Source organism: Trachypithecus francoisi, unplaced genomic scaffold (genome assembly GCF_009764315.1).
Source record: "Trachypithecus francoisi isolate TF-2019V2 unplaced genomic scaffold, Tfra_2.0 Lachesis_group17, whole genome shotgun sequence".
Lineage (NCBI taxonomy): Eukaryota > Metazoa > Chordata > Mammalia > Primates > Cercopithecidae > Trachypithecus > Trachypithecus francoisi.
In genome coordinates, this window is record NW_022681462.1 from 3079656 (window position 1) to 3097645 (window position 17990).

Genomic DNA, 17990 nt, shown 5'->3' on the forward strand with positions numbered 1-17990 from the left:
GTCTGCACAGCCCACTGGCATTCACTTCTGCCCTGCCTGCCTTCCTGCTTGTAGAACAGACGTCCCTGGCACGGCCTCTAGCCTTCCATCCCTGGAAGAGTGGCAGGGTTGTTCCGAGCCAATGGATGATTCCTGCCTGACTCTCAGGAAAGTGACCCATGGAGGGTCTACTCCACCCCCGGCAACACTGCAGTCAGGACCACTCTTGAATAAGGGATATTGCAGGAGTCTAACTGCCCTGAGGCAGGCCTTAGAAACCCGTAGTCTATCACCAGCCACATTGTGCCCATGACCCACTTCACTGAAGGGTGAGTAGAGCCACTTACCTGAGGCTTCCAGGCTAAGTGCAATGAGAAAGTTCAAGAAAGGGAGATTAAGAAGTTAAGAAAGAATGATAAGTTAGGTAAAAGAGAGTAGGTGGAGGCTGGGGCTGTCCCTACGTGCACTGGAAGAAGTAAGTGTTAATAAAACATTTAAAGCACTGCTGAATGTGAAGAATACTTATCTTTCGGCTCTCAGTTAGTGGGGCTACGAGTCCTTCTAGGTATGAGGGTCTTAATGTCCAGGCTTCCGCAACTCAACCAATTGTTTTCAAACTGATGTGGATTGTTCTGTTCAAACTGTGAGAGAACAATTGAACACCCAACGTTTGTCAGGTTCCTAGGGATGTTATATGACTCAATCCTCCACTGGCTCCTGTGAGGCAGGCATTATCCCTTATTTTAGAGATGAGGAAACTGTGACTCAGAGAAGCTAAGTAACTTGTCAAAGATGGCACAGTTAGCATGTGACAGAGCCAGGATTTGAACCTAGGACTGTACGATTCCAAAATCTGTGCTCTTCCACTATATCAGAAGTGCCAGCACAGTGGACAAATGACCCTGCAGAGCAATCATTGCAACAGGTCCAAGTCCATCTGGATACAAAGCATTGTCTGTGGTCTGGATAAATGACACCACTCACAGATTTTATACCACTATCTGTCAAGTGTTTGTAGGTGCTGTTATTTTCTAAAATACAAAGTAATGAGTTAACTAAGTCTAAAGTGGCTTTGTGTCACTTTATATTTTCTCCACCAGTAATAATAATGTAGTTAATATGCACTGACGTTGTATGGTATGACTGGTAGAATAACAGGAAGGGGAATGACTTAAGTTTGTTATACTCTAAAGCCTAACTCTTAACTGCAATGCCCTACTGACCCAGTGGATGGTTAAGTGTGGGTACTATTGTATAACGATCTTAGAAATTTCTTGTCATTAAGAAGAAATATACTGAATAAATCTCCATCTCTTCCCAGTGATACCAAGAACGGCTACATGTGAGTTGTACTGATATTTCCAGGAGGGGCTTGAGGGTACCTTGGCACCAGTCATAATCTCCATCAGTCCCCAGAATAAAAACACAATCTATATGCAAGCAATGTCTGTGCTACACAAATAAAACTCTGTGGCCTGGTCTCCTCCCCGCTCAAATCAGTTGCCTGCTCCTAAGACTCTTCAGTGCAGCAATTCTCTAGCAGCTTCCAGGGAGTCCAACAGATCTGGGGTTCCTGGCCTCAGTGGTGGAGACTCCAATTATCCCTAATGATTAAATGGCCTCAGCAATTGGAAAACTTCGATGGAAAAGCTTAAGCAGTACTGTCCTAGTTAGGAGAGGAATGATTATGAAAACTGAGGTACTGTGTATACCCAAGGAAGCAGATTCTGGTGCGAGTTCCTGGCAAGGCTTCTCAATTCATATCAGACAAGACCTGCCCTCGTGCCCCGAGCTACCCTAGGTTAGCACTTTTGGGAGTTAAAGGAATCCAGCATCTCAGGCTCCCTTGGTCCCCTCGCCCTCTGCGTCCCCACCTGCCTCTCTCCCAACACTAGTCTGTGCTAATACAGACTGGGTTGTCTCCGCCATGTCATTATTTGTGAATCCCAGGCACAGTTCTCCCTTCTCAGGAACAAGAGCCAAGGAGGATGATGACCATGGGCAACTCATTTAACCTCCCTGAGCCTTAATTTTCCTCATCTGTAAAATGGAGATGATAATAATGCCCCATGACTTTGTTTTGAAGATAAAAATAAATTTTATATGTAAAAACATGTTACAAACTATAGTGCTTCGTAGAGATGCCAGTTACTATCATAATGGGTTTGCACTCAGGTCCTGATGGCTTAGCTTCTTGTTGATTTATTCATGTGTTTGTTTATCCATGCACTCAGGAAAAATAATTAACAACTGAATTATAGGACAGGAAGTAGGAGGTGAAGTCTCTCTTCAGCCATGAAGAAAACTTGGCAGGACAAGCAAGAGCTATTCATTGCCAGGACTCTGTAGCCTGCCTGGTAGGAGTGGAGGAAGGATAAGTTCAGAAACAGCCACACAAGCAGCTACAGCCCGAGCTTTTTTTTTTTCTTTCTTTCTTTTTTTTTGATGGAGTCTCACTGTTATCAGCCTGGGCTGGAGCACAGTGGCATGATCTTGGCTCACTGCAACCTCCACCTCCCAGGTTCCAGCAATTCTCCTGCCTCAGCCTCCCGAGTAGCTGAGATTACAGGCACCTGCCACCACGTCCGGCTAATTTTTGTATTTTTAGTAGAGACGGGGTTTCACCATGTTGGCCAGGCTGGTCTCAAACTCCTGACCTCAGGTGATCCACCCGCCTGAGCTGCCAAAGTGCTCGGACTACAGGCATGAGCCACTGCATCAGGCCAAGTAAGCTATTTTTTAAAAACAGCTTGATTGAGATATAATTCACATAACATAGACTTCACTCATTTAAAGTGTGCAATTCAGTGATTTTTAGTATGTTCACAGAGTTGTGCAATCATCAGCATAATCAATTTTAGAGCATTTTCATTATCCATGGAAGCATCTCCACAACCATTAGCAGTCATTCCCAGTTTCTCTCCCCTCCCTCTTCTCTCCTGTTCACCCTGTGACCCCAGGCAGTCACTTACCTAGAAGTCTGGATGATGTTGTAAAAAGTTGTTCTATAGTTGTTTGCTATACCTGTGATGGAGAGAAGAGTTGGAGTAGTATCTGGAGGGCTTGTGTCAAAGACAGCCTTTTGTCATGGTTTACCCTGGGAGTGACTTGAACATAATCAAATGCTGTAGAAAATATTGAGAATATAACAAACTATAGGATTATTTGATCAGGTAATGATGTTGAAGACATTAGTTCAAAAGCTTAAGAGGAGGCATTGGCCTGAGACAGGAATGGGACTGCCTCTTCCATTGTAACAGAAAGAAAAGAGAAAAAAATCAGGTAGCAATGCAGTTCAGTGTATAGAGTTGATGGGAGAAAACCGAGGGAGTTATCTAATGAGTTTTAAGTCCTTTGTGAAACAGGAGGTCAAATCATGTGCTGAGGAGTAAAAACTATGTGGACTTAGACAGTGGAGAGCATGTGCAAAAGCCACTCTGTAGAACTGGAGAGAGAGAGCTGAAAGAGAGCCAAAAAGATGAGTGGGGTCTGCATACGGACTAGTTGAGATTGGAGCCCATAAATGTTCATTCAGAGGTATTGAAATGCTGGGGTCTGACATGGCAACCTAAGTACAGACAAGAAGAAAGCAGAGGGTTGGAGTTGTCCAGGGCTGAGGCGCAGCTCTGCACGTGCCATGCAAGGAGGACACAGGGGCAGGTGAGATGGAGTTTGGCAAAGGAATGGTTAAAGTAATGGCAAGTGGATAGGAAATGAAGGGAAGAAAGTAAGAGGCTATCATGGGGCCAGTGGGAAGATTTAAGCTGAAGGTTTTGGAGGTGGAGTGTATCGGCCATCCTTTTCTCCCACCTTACTTCTCTTACCTTACCTGTAACTCCACCCACAGTTGCAACAAACAGTAGCATACAAGCTTCAGCCTGCTTTGAGTGGGCCCTTTCCCAAGTGCTTGCTCACTCCCTCGTGCCAGCCTCCTGCAGTCTGGATTTCTAGGAGAACTGGAATGCCCTGGGGACCTCTCCAGCTCATTCTCGTTAGTAACCTGACCAAAATCAAGGGCAGAAGGATGAGGGGGTGGATGGTGGGAGGAATAAATCAGGCACGCAGGGACTTGGGCTATCGCATATCCTCACAGACTGGAGGAGCAGGCAGGTGTGAGTGATTCTGGGCTCTGTGTGCAAAGGTTCTGGTGACCTTTCATCAGGCCAGAGGCCCTCACAGCGCAAAGAGAGGAAGCAGGGATTAGAAGCCTCAGCTGGAGGCTTCTTAATAATACATTTTCTTGTTTAACAACAGAAGGATGTTCATACTGTTAAGCTCTTTACTTAAGCAGGTTATTAAATGGTATTAATGAATGTTTCCGATTTTAAGTGTGTGTATATGCAAGCATGGAAACTAAGCTGAATTGCATCTTCAACTATACCAGATGTTAGAAAATTCTTCTTCAAAGAAGCTGTACCACATTTACCCCTCTTCTAAAGGGTATAAGTGTTCCCACGCTCCATATCTCCACCAAGGTTTGCTACAATTAGACTTAAATTGGCTGGGAAAAGTCAGTTTCCTGACTGAGATTGGGCATCTTTTCATATACGCTCATTGGCCGCATCAGTTTCACCTGCTCTGAACTGCCTGTTAATATTCTTTGATGACTTTTCACTGAGTTGTTTGTCTTTTTCATACTTTATTTATTTGGCTTTAAAAATTTTTTGTATCACAAGATATTATCAACTTTTTCTCATTTTTTAAAATAGAAGTCTTCATATACTATAGTTTGGGTCCTAGTCTCTTTTTTTGTTTGTTTGTTTTTTCTTGTGAGACGGAGTCTCTCTCTGTCGCCCAGGCTGGAGTGTAGTGGCACCATCTGAGCTCACTGCAAGCTCCGCCTCCCGTGTTCACGCCATTCTCCTGCCTCAGCCTCCAGAGTAGTTGGGACTACAGGCGCCCATCACGACACCTGGCTAATATTTTGTATTTTTAGTAGAGATGGGGTTTCACCATGTTAGCCAGGATGGTCTCGATCTGCTGACCTCGTGATCTGTCCGCCTTGGCCTCCCAAATGTGCTGGGACTACAAGCATGAGTCACCGCGCCCAGCCCTAGTCTTTTGATAATCATATGCCAAAAAAAAAAAAAAGAAAAAGAAAAAAGAAAGGAAAGAAAAAAAGAAAAAAAAAGAAATTTTACAAAAAAAAATTACATAATTAAAAGGGATATAATCAGTACCTTGCAGTAATTTTCAAGTGTTCTACAAGGAACTTGTATTAAGTTAATTGTCAGAAAGACATGCTGTATTAAAACTCTTTAGCCACGTCTGATCCCACAGATGATTGCTGTGGAGGGCTACCCCTTAGATAGCCTCGGACTCCAGGGTTTTATGAGAACTGCAAGGGCATCTTCTAGAATTCTGGCCCTGTGGTGACTGGGATGGTGAGTGTCTTAGTCTGCTATTTTTGCTGCTATAACAGAATACCACAGACTGGGTAATTTATGATAAACAAAAATTTATTTGGCCCATGGTTCTGGAGGCTGGGAAATCCAAGAGCATGGTGCTGGCATCTGACAAGGGTCATCCCATGGTGGAATGGCGGAAGGTGGAGGTGAATACACAAGACAGAGAGCAAATGGGGCTAAGCTGATCCTGCAGAAATAAAGCCCCTCCTGAGAGAAGAGTATTATTCCATTCATGAGGGCGAAGCCTCATGATCTCATTATCTTTTTTTTTTTTTTTTTTTTGAGACAGGGTCTCCCTCTGTTGTCCAGGCTGGAGCACAGTGGTGCAATCACAATTCACTGCAGCCTCAACCTCTCTGGGCTCAGGTGAACCTCTTACCTCGTCTCCCGAATAGCTGGGACCACAGGTGTGTGCCACCACTCCCTGCTAAATTTTGTATTTTTTTTTTTTTAGAGACAGGATCTTACCATGTTGCCAAGGCTGATCTCAAATGCCTGGGCTCAAGTGATCCTCTTGCCTCAGCCTCCCAAAGTCTTGGGATTACAGGTGTGAGCCACTGCACCCTGGCCTTTATCGTCTATTAAGGTGTCCACCTTCCAATACCATTACATATGGTAATAAAATTTCAACATGAGTTTTGATGAGGACGTTCAAACCAATGTTTCACACTTCCTAGGATTAAATTCAGGGTTGAGGGATATACAATGAATTTCAGTTCCAGATGTGTACAGCAATAGAGAGGCCTAGGAAATTGTTGGCCTCCCTGAGGCCTCACCCAGGACAAGCAGTGGAGAGAGGGTGGCTCAGGAATCACCGCTGTCAGCAGTTACTCCCAAGATTTGACCCAGGCTCAGCGGGTTTTCCTGTGGCTGGAACAGGAGTGAGAATGCCTCAGTTGTGTTCCCCAGCTCCTCCTGGCTCCTGACAATCCTGGGGCCAGAGAATTGACAATTCAAGACAAATGGGTTAATGGCCCAGGGGTCAAGACACACAGGTAACAGCAGAGAGCAACCTGTGCTGCATTTCCTTGAAAAGAGTCAATTAGGCCGGGCGCGGTGGCTCACGCCTGTCATCGCAGCACTTTGGGAGGCCGAGACGGGCGGATCACGAGGTCAGGAGATCGAGACCATCCTGGCTAACACGGTGAAACCCCGTCTCTACTAAAAATACAAAAAACTAGCCCGGCGAGGTGGCGGCACCTGTGGTCCCAGCTACTCGGGAGGCTGAGGCAGGAGAATGGCGGGAACCCGGGAGGCGGAGCTTGCAGTGAGCTGAGATCTGGCCACTGCACTCCAGCCCGGGCGACAGAGCGAGACTCCGTCTCAAAAAAAAAAAAAAAAAAAAAGAAAAGAGTCAATTAAGGCAGGTGCTGACCCTGGCAGAGTGAGTAGCTCAACCAAAACATCGTTCTACAGCTCATTTTGTTCTATCTTATTCATCTCGGTCTGATTTAACTAATTTTGCCAGATTCTAGTTCTCATCTAAGTTTTTCTTAAGGGGTTATAACTGTGATAGAAAAAATAAGTAAACATATGTAAAAAGAAAATGGGAGCTACAGGTTTTATCTTTGCCTCCTCTCTCTTCTCTATTTAAACATAAGCACAAACACACTAATAATACGTTCACTGCCAAAGTATCTCCGTATTAATTACTCACCTTGAAAATTACCAACTTTCTGTAGAACTGGGCCGAGCCAGGATTGTAAAATCAGCAACATCTATTTAATATCTTATATTGTTACAGTACTTTGGAATTTTGAATGGGCTTTCAAATAAGTTAAAGTAATAGAAATAACCTTTCAAGAAAGATCAAACAGATTTTATGTCCCTCACTAGACATATAAGAGACTGGCCGGGCACAGTGGCTCACACCTGAAATCCCAGCACTTTGGGAGGCCGAGGCGGGTGGATCATGAGGTCAGGAGATTGAGACCATCCTGGCTAATATGGTGAAACCCCATCTCTACCAAAAATACAAAAATTAGCCAGGCGCAGTGGTGGGCACCTGTAGTCCCAGCTACTGGGGAGGCTGAGGCAGGAGAATGGCATGAACCCGGGAGGCGGAGCGTGCAGTGAGCCGAGATCAAGCCACTGCACTCCAGTCTGGGAGACAAAGCGAGAGTCCGTCAAAAAAAAAAAAGAAAAGAAAAGAAAAGAAAAGATACTGACTTGCCCAACACTTCCTATCTAATAAATGATGGAACTGAGACTGGAACCAAAACATTCAGATTCTGAGTCCAGGGTATTTCTTTCCATCATTTATTGGGTCAGATGATGATTTCTAAAGCATTTTTTCACCCTGAAACTTCAGGATTCTTTGATTTATTTTGTCATTTCCAACAGTCAGGTACCCATGCTCTCACTTGCCATCTGGCTGCACAAAGACTGCTCTTCACTGCCATCTAGGCCCACCCTGATCTTAACAGTGCCCGGCACCTAGTCACTTCCCCCAAAGCACCCATCCCCAGTCCCAGAGGAAAATACACTTATTTCATGTTTTATGTTCAGAGACCTTCTCTACCCGTGCTGTCCAATAGAAATAAAATGTGAGCCACACGTTTAATTTAAACTTTTTTTGTCAGCCACATTGAAAGAAGTGAGATTAATTTTAATGCTATATTTTGTTTAGCCCAATATACTCAAAATATTATTTCAAAATCAATATAAAAGTTAGGATATTTTATAATCTTTTTTGTACCAAATGTGTGTATTTTAGACTTACAGCACATTTCAGTTCAAACTAGCTACATTTCAAGTACTCGATAGCCACTAGTGGCCATCATATTCGATTGAAGAGTCTTTTTGTTTCTATTTTTATTTATTTTTAATCTTTTACCACATCTTTTTAAATTTATTTTTTATTTCAATAGTTTTTAGGGAACAGGTGGTATTTGGTTACATGGATAAGTTCTTTAGCGGTTTTTTCTAAGATTTTGCCATACCCATCACCTGAGCAGTATATATTGTACCTAATGTGTAGTGTTTTATTTCTCACCCCCGTCTCACCCTTCTCCCCAAGTCCCCAAGTTCCCAAAGTCTATTGTATCATTCTTATGTCTTTGCATCCTCATAGCTTAACTCCCGCTTGTGAGAACCTACAAGGTGTGGTTTTCCACTCCTGAGTTACTTCACTTAGAACAATGGTCTCCAACGCCACCCAGGTTGCTGCAAATGCCAGTATTTTGTTCCCTTTTATGGCTGAGTAGTATGAGTAGTATTCCATGGTGTGTGTGTGTGTGTATAAAAATATATATTCCATGGTGTATATGTGTGTGTGTGTGTGGATATATATAAAATATCAGAAATCACATTAATAGGCATATTAAAAGCAGTCAATACCTCAATTACAGCTACAAGCTCTGCCATTTGAGCTGAAGTATAGGGCGTCTGGAAGACTTTGCCTTTAGAGCCAGAATAAGAAACTTTATCATTACTAGACCCATCTGTGAAGACATTCTCAGCACCTTCAATTGGTTTAAATTTAGTTATTTTAGGGAGAATCCAATTAGTTAATTTAAAAAATTGAAACAGTTTTGTTTTAGGAAAATAGTTATCGAGAAGACCCACAAAGTCAGCTAAATGGATTTGCCAAGTTAGACTATTTATAAAAGCTTGCTGTATGTGTGCCTTCATGAGAGGGACAATAATTTTTCCAGGATCATATCTATGTGATTTAACAATCCGAGTTCTCCCGTTTCTTTTCATAGTAGCAATTTGATCCAAATCAGGAGTTAGAGTCCGTGGATTAGTATGTGGAAGAAAAAGCCACGCTACGAGATCTTGCTCTTGGACGATAACACCAGTAGGTGAATTCTGAGTTGGAAAAATTAGCAAATCTAGGGTCTTCTCTGGATCTATTCTATTTATTTGAGCCGTATGCACTTGCTTCTCAGTCGATTATCTGTAACTCTGCTTCAGCCTCCTTTGTTAATTGCTGAGGGCTAGTGAGACTAGAATCTCCCCTAAGGATAGAAAATAGATTATTCATGGCATAGGTAGGAATGCCTAGAGCAGGTCGTATCCAATTAATGTCCCCTAGTCATTTTTGAAAGTCATTTAATGTTTTCAGTTGATCCCTACATATGATTACTTTCTGTGACACAATTGTAGTGTCATTTACTAAGGTCTCCAAGTGGGAGTAAGGAGTAGTAGTCTGAATTTTGTCAGGCGCAATAATGAAACCAGCACAAGAAATTGAATTTCACAAGTGATCATAACATTGGAGTAATAGTTCTCAAGCGGGGGCAGCACAAAGTATGTCGTCCACATAATGAATAGTGTAATAGTGTGAAAAATTTTTTACGAGTAGGTTCAATAGCTTGCCCTCCATAAGTCTGGCAAATTGTTGGACTGTTTAATGTGCCTTGTGGTAACACTTTCCAATGAAAACACTTAGCAGGGTGCAGGTTGTTTACCACAGGAATTGTAAATGGAAACCGTTCACAGTCTTGCTCAGCTAAGGGGATAGTAAAGAAAGAGTCTTTTAAATCTATGACTATTGGCCGGGCGCGGTGGCTCAAGCCTGTAATCCCAGCACTTTGGGAGGCTGAGACGGGTGGATCACGAGGTCAGGAGATCGAGACCATCCTGGCTAATACGGTGAAACCCCGTCTCTACTAAAAATACAAAAAACTAGCCGGGCGAGGTGGCGGGCGCCTGTAGTCCCAGCTACTCGGGAGGCTGAGACAGGAGAATGGTGTAAACCCGGGAGGCAGAGCTTGCAGTGAGCTGAGATCTGGCCACTGCACTCCAGCCTGGGCGACAGAGCGAGACTCCGTCTCAAAAAAAAAAAATCTATGACTATTAAGGGCCAATTTTTCAGAATCATAGCAGGAGAAAGCAGTCCTGCCTGTAATGGCCCCATAGGTTGTACAAATGAATTAATGGCTCTAAGATCTGTCAACGTTCTCCATTTACCTGATTTTTTCTTAATAACAAAGACTGGAAAATTCCAGGGGGGAAATGTTGGAGCTATATGTCCTTCCTCTCATTGTTCAGTAACTAAGTGCTCTAAAGCCTCCAGTTTGTCTTTACTTAGTAGCCACTGTTCTATCTAAATTGGCTTATCTGCTAACCATTTTAAAGGTATAGGTTCTGGAAGCCGAATAATGGCTACCATCAAAAATGATATCCTAAACTGGCAGGAACTTTGTCTTTCGACTTGAAGTGGTTCCTTCAAACCTTGCAATTTTTTTCCTAGTCCCATACCAGGGACACACCCCATTTCACGCATTTTATGTTGACTTTGAGGGCTGTATAATTGCTCTGAAATTAGAACTTGTGCTCCCCATTGTTGTAATAAATCTCTTCCCCATAAATTTATAGGTACAGAAGTTACAATGTTGAATAGTACCCGGTTGTCCATCGGGCCCGTCACAACGCAAAACATAACTACTTTGATATACTTCAGGGGCTTTACCAACTCCAACTATGTTAATTGAGCAGGTTGAATTGGCCACGCGGACGGCCAGTGCTGTAGAGTAATGATTGAAATGTCCACTCCTGTATCTACCAAACCTTTAAATTTCTTTCCCTGAATAGTTATTTCACAGGTAGGACGTTTATCAGTAATTTGATTCACCCAATAAGCTGCTTTGCCATGTTCATTTGTGCTTCCGAATCCTCCTGTTTGTTTAGTTTCACTTTTCCCCATTTCCACGTAAGGCACAATCAGTAGCTGTGCTATGCGCTCTCCTGGCTCTGCTTTCCAGGGAACAGAAGTAGATGCAATTTGAATTTCCCCATTGTAATCTGAATCAGTGACTCTTGCATGTACTCCTTTTACATTTAAACTAACTCTATCTAGAAGTAATCCTACCGTCCCCACTGGCAAGGGTCCACAGGCTCCTGTTGGCACTTTTTGTGGGGGTTCTCCAGGCAGAAGGCTCACAGCTTCTGTGCAGCATAAATCTACTGCGGCACTATTGGCTGTGGCAGGGGACAGGCATTGTTCAGGGGTGAGGGAATGGCCTGAGCCAGAAGTGCCCCGTTTTGAAACAGGACCCAGGATGGGCCCCTCATGACGTTTCCCAAAATCGGGTTTCCATCCTTATCAAATTTAGAATGACACTGTTTTCCTTTTTTGCATTTTGGACATATTCCAGGCTCAACAGTTTTCTTTTTTCCCTCAACTGGCAACCTGACTTGCTGATTTTTTCTATATTCTTTTTTAGTATGACCATGCTTCCCACAGTTAAAACAACCTCCAGGAAACGGAATATTTCCTTTACCCATTTTCAGTCCTGCCATGGCTTGTGCCGACACAGTAGCTTTATGCAGATTACCTCCGATACCATCACAGGCCTTGATATAATCAACTAAATGTGCTTTCCCTCTAATAGGTCGCAGAGCAGCCTGGCACTCAGGATTGGCATTGTCAAAAGCTGGTAACCACAACACTATATCCTAAGCAGCCAAATCTGCAATCACCTTTTTAAGAGACTCCTGTAACCAAGCTATAAAATCTGCATGTGGAAACAAGAGGTGCTGGAGAAGATGTGGAGAAATAGGAATGCTTTTACACTGTTGGTGGGAGTGTAAACTAGTTCAACCATTGTAGAAGACAGTGTGGCAATTCCTCAAGGATCTAGAACTAGAAATACCATTTGAGCCAGCCATCCCATTAGTTAGAAATACCATTTGACCCAGCCATCCCATAGATGGAGTTGGTAAAGCCCCTGAAGTATATCAAAGTAGTTATATTTTGCATTGTGAAGGGCCCGATGGACAACCTGGTACTAGTCAACCAATTGTAACTTCTGTACCTATAAATTTATGGGGAAGAGATTTATTACAATAATGAGGAGCACAAGTTCTAATTCCAGAGCAATTATACAGCCCTCAAAGTCAACATATAATGCATGAAATGGAGTGTGTCCCTGGTATGGGACTAGGAAAATATTTGCAAGGTTTGAAGGAAACGCTTCAAACTACCCAAAGGACTATAAATCATGCTACTAGAAAGACACATGCACATGTATGTTTATTGCAGCCCTATTCACAATAGCAAAGACTTGGAACCAACTCAAATAGCCATCAATGATAAACTGGATTAAGAAAATGTGGCACATATACACCATGGAATACTATGCAGTCATAAAAAAAGGATGAGTTCATGTCCTTTGTAGTGACATGGATGAAGCTGGAAACCATCATTCTGAGCAAACTACTGCAAGGACAGAAAACCAAACACCACACTCACAAGTGGGAACTGAACCATGAGAACACTTGGACACAGGGCAGGGAACATCACACACCGGGGCCTGTGACAGGATAGGGGGACAGGGGAGGGATAGCATTAGGAGAAATACCCAAAGTAAATGACGAGTTAATGGGTGCAGCAAACCAACACGGCACACATATACATGTGTAACAAACCTGCACATTGTGCACATGTACCCTAGAACTTAAAGTATACTTTTAAAAAAATCTGCATATGATTCTTTTGGTCCCTGTTTTACAGCATACAAGGAAGGGTATGTTTCTCCTCCTGAAGTCATTTTTTTGTTGTTGTTGTTGTTGTTGAGACGGAGTCTCGCTCTGTCGCCCGGACTGGAGTGCAGTGGCCGGATCTCAGCTCACTGCAAGCCGTGCCTCCCGGGTTTACGCCATTCTCCTGCCTCAGCCTCCCGAGTAGCTGGGACTACAGGCGCCCACCACCTCGCCCGGCTAGTTTTTTTTATTTTTTAGTAGAGACGGGGTTTCACCATGTTAGCCAGGATGGTCTCGATCTCCTGACCTTGTGATCCGCCGTCTTGGCCTCCCAAAGTGCTGGGATTACAGGCTTGAGCCACTGCGCCCGGCCCTGAAGTGATTTTTTCCCAAGCTCTAATGCACACTCCTCCAAGCTATTCTGTGGCATCATCCTGCATGACCACTTGTGCATCTAAACCAGCCCGGCCGCTGACATGCAAAAGTTGGTCTGCAGTTATATTAATTTGAGGTTGGGCCTGGGCGTTGTGAGCAGCCTGAATGGAAGCTTCATCTGCCCACCAAGTTTTAAATTGTAAAAACTGAGCAGGAGTTAGATAAGCTTGAGTAAGAGCGTCCCAGTCAGTGGGAATCATTTGACTGGAGACAGCAACATTCTTTAACAGTCCCATTATAGAAGGAGAACCTGGTCTCTATTGATTAATAGCTTGCTTAAATTCTTTGAGTACTTTAAAAGGAAAGACTCAAATGTAGCTATAATATTTCCCTGTCGATCTGGGGGTGTATCCTAACAGGGAACTGCCAAGCCTTTATATTACCCTCTCATCTAGCTTGCTGAATTCCTGCCTGAATAGAACTGAGAGCAGTAGCTCGAGGAACTGCTTGAACTGGGGTAGCTACGTTTTGCCCAGTGTCCTCTGGAAAAGAAAGATCTGGAGGGTCAGGCCACTCTTTTTCTTCAAAATAATGAAGGAGTGCAGAAAGGTAGAGACAAACCTCTCCCTCCTTTGCCGCTTTAGCTTTAACTTGCAAACAAACCTGCTCTGTCACCTCTTCTGTTACTTCATTATATTCTCCTTCCTCCTCCTCATCAGTGTGCAAAGGTTCCAAGGTGGAACAAACCAGAGCCCATACTTGTCCCACTGTTACCCTGATACTTCCGAGCTCCCCTTCTTACTCCCCACATGGATTGCTTAAGAGTTTTTGCGTGTCCTCCAGCGTAATTCCACATTCTCCAACCGACGCTCCGGCAACCCTTCGACCTGGGTTCGAGCCCCACGTACGGGTACCACTTGCCAAGACCAGCTTGGTCACAGAGACCCTAACCCAGTGGTGCTAGAGGAATTAAAGACACTCACACAGAAATAGAGAGTGCGGAGTGGGAAATCAGGGGGCTGACGGCCTTCAGAGCTGAGAGCCACACACAGAGTTTTACCCACATATTTATTGAGAGCAAGCCAGGGATAAGCATTGTTTCTATAGATTATAGATTAACTAATAGGCCGGGCGCGGTGGCTCAAGCCTGTAATCCCAGCACTTTGGGAGGCCGAGACGGGCAGATCACAAGGTCAGGAGATCGAGACCAACCTGGCTGACCCTGTGAAACCCTGTCTCTACTAAAAAAATACAAAAAACTAGCCAGGTGAGGTGGCGGGCACCTGTAGTCCCAGCTACTCGGGAGGCTGAGGCAGGAGAATGGCGTAAACCTGGGAGGCGGAGCTTGCAGTGAGCTGAGATCCGGCCACTGCACTCCAGCCTGGGCGACAGAGTGAGACTCCGTCTCAAAGAAAACAAAAAAAGATTATAGATTAACTAAAACGGGAAACCAAGGGATGGGCTCTGGCTAGTTATCTGCAGCAGGAACATGTCCTTAAGGCAGAGATCGCTCATGCTATTGTTTGTGGTTCAGGAATGCCTTAAGCGGCTTTCTGCCCTGGGTGGGCCAGGTGTTCCTTGCCCTCATTCCGGTAAACCGACAACCTTCAACGTGGCGTCATAGCCATCACGAGCATGTCACAGTGCTGCAGAGATTTTGCTTATGGCCAGTTTTGGGGCCTGTTTATGGCCAGATTTGAGGGCCTGATCCCAATAGGTTCTTGGCTGGAGGCATCAGGGCAGCACGTCACCCACAGGAAAAAAACACTGAGGGGAGCTTTCCAGTGGTGCTTAGGAATGAACAAAAAAATTATGAACTGTAAACTGTTTCCCTCAGAAGTCAAGGAGAAAACAGAGTCACAAAAGTCTTTTTTAAATGCTTGGATGTTTTCCGTGTTGTGTTTTCTCTTAGCTTAGAAAGGACAACGCCTGCCAGGCTGTAATCAGTGTTAGAGCCTGTTACATCAGGCTCTAAGGACAGTTATGAACAGTCTTCTCTCCTGAGATGTTTCAGATAACACATCCCAAGGCAACTTTATCAAATAAGGCAGCTGCAGACTCTCCAAGACCACATAAATACTGTGTTTTCCTGAGGATTAGGTTGCATAATTCCAGAGATGTCTGTGGTTTGAAGCAAATGAATTATCAACAGAAGAGTCATGTGTCAATGAGCGAAATGGAAAAACAAGGGTAGAGGCAGTCTTTCATCTGAGGAGCAATGCAGGGTCACCCTTCAGGATGGACAGATGGTTCACCCATCTTCCCCAGAAAAATGAAACCACAGCTGCAGGTCTGAGTGCCAGTGCTGGATGAAAGCTGGAAGCTGCCCAGGGTGCTGCTCTTCTGATAAAGTCAGAATTCCACTAAGCAAGTAAGAAGCCCTTTTGTGTGAAGTGTCAAACATGTATGTAACAAAGAAAATATTTTACAATCTTCTAAAGCAATTATGTCCAACCCGGGCCTCAGGCAGTCCAAGACAGCTTTGAATGTGACCCAACACAAATTAGTAAAATTTCTTTTTTTTTTTTTTTTTTTGAGATCAGGTTTCGCTCTTGTTGCCCAGGCTGGAGTGCAATGGTGCAATCTCAGCTCACTACAACCTCCGCTTTCTGGGTTCAAGCAATTCTCCTGCCTCAGCCTCCCAGGTATTTTTAGTAGAGACAGGGTTTCTCCATGTTGGTCAGGCTGGTCTTGAACTCCCGACCTCAGGTTATCCATCCTCCCAAAGCCCTGGGATTACAGGTGTGAGCCACTGTGCCCGGCCCGTAAACTTTCTTAAAACATTATGAGTTTTTTTTTTTTTAGCTTATCACCTTTCATTAGTGTTAGGGTATTTTATGTGTGGCCCAAGACAATTCTTCTTCCCGTGTGTCCAGGGAAGGCAAAAGATTGGACACCACTGTTCTAAAGAGAAGGAAGAGAAATATAGGGAGAGGACTAAAACCAAAATGATTTCAGGCTTCTCAAGAGTAACCCTAAAAGCCCAAAGACCAACAGAGCAATGCTTTAAAAACTCCAAAGGAAAATTATTTCCAAACTAGAATTCTGTTCCAGGACAAATTTACTAATTCATGTGAGAATAGAAAGAAAGATATTTTGGACATGGAAAGTCTCAAAAAACTTACCTCCTATTCACTTTTCTCAGAAAGCTGCTAGAGGATGTGCTCCATCAAAACAAAGGAGTAAGCTGAGAAAGGATGTAAAAAATGAAAGGCGCAACACAGGACAGCTACAAAGGAATATGGGAAAGGGGATCCCAGGATATTTGTAGAGCTTTCTGATTTACCTGAGACAGGAGCAGGTCAGAAGTTTCCAGGAAAGAGTTCTTCATGAAAAATAATTGATAGACTCTCTGATATGAATTACCAATTAAGAGGAAATTTCGAGTTGAACTAGTGGTAAGTACAGACAGAACTAAGGCAGCAAGCAATGGATAATTATTAACTCCATTATTATTCAAGAAAGTAAAGTAATCTCAGATGATTATACAACTCAGCTATAAACAGTGTTTGCATAGTATCTGATCTGAGACCAAACTGTTTTTTGTGATGTAATTCACAGTCTGTAGGAAGAAATCTCTGGCATCCTAATAGAAAAATATTGTACTTAAAAACAAACAAATAATAACTTTAATGTGATTAAGACTTACACTGAGACACCAGTCCCCTACACACCCAGCTGTCAGCCCAGAGTTTAGTGATCTTTAACCAAAGATTCTTTTCTTTTTGTATTGTTGGGAAATTTAAAATCTCTACAAAACATTGAAAAGAAAGAAAGCAGTTTTCTTATTGAATAAGCAGAAACCAGCATACCATGGACAAAGCTTGATCATCTGCAAAGAGATTTTACATGCAGAAAGAAATTCCACCCTACATAGGCAGCCAAGAAGTTACAATCCTGTTTTCATTCTCAAAGGAGGTGAGAAGTTACAATCCTTTTCTCCTGCTCTATTTTTAGCCATTACATACATATGTTCTCTATTAACAGTAACCTGTCCTCCTATGAGAAGACTTAACAGAGCCATTTGCTATACATTATTTCATAGTTTAGCCTAAATTCACCTTTATCAAAAGGAATAATAATGGCATGGCAAACTCATATCTAAAAAAAAATTTAAAGTTACCAAGGCGTGGTGGTGCATACTTGTGGTCCCAGCTACTCAGGAGACTGAGATGGGAGGATCACTTGAGCCCAGGAGCTCGAGGCTGCAGTGAGCTGTGATTGTGCCACTGCACTCCAGCCTGGGTGACAGAGCAAGACCCTGTCTCAAAAAAAAAGGAATAATAAATTTGTCTTATCTTTGTGACAAGCAGATTAAGATGGAGACAGAAGGGTGCTCAGAGGTTAAACTTTCACAGTGAATGGGACATAGAGACATTATTTTCCTAGGTGTTTACATTTCAAAGAGATGGCTGTCAGATTTCTGAACAAAACAATATGGGTTGTAAACCTGACAAAAGGCTAAATCAGGGATATGTAAAAAAAAAATTTTTTTATATGCTTTTCACTGGGTGGGACCATCCCGCCCAGCGCAAACTGCAAAATATTTAGCAGTCTTTGCCCACCCACTTCCCAAAATACCAGTAATGTCTAACCCCAACCTCCTACCCCAGGCTTTGTAACAATACCAAAAGAAAGAGAATGAGGAGAAGGGAGGGAGGGAAGAAAACTGCCCTCACATATTTTCAAATACCTCCTGGAAAAGGAAGGCCAAGCTAGAGTGACCAACTCATCCCAATTTGCCTGGGACTTTTCAAGTTTAATTTTACCAGTTTTAGCACTAAAAACTGCATGTCC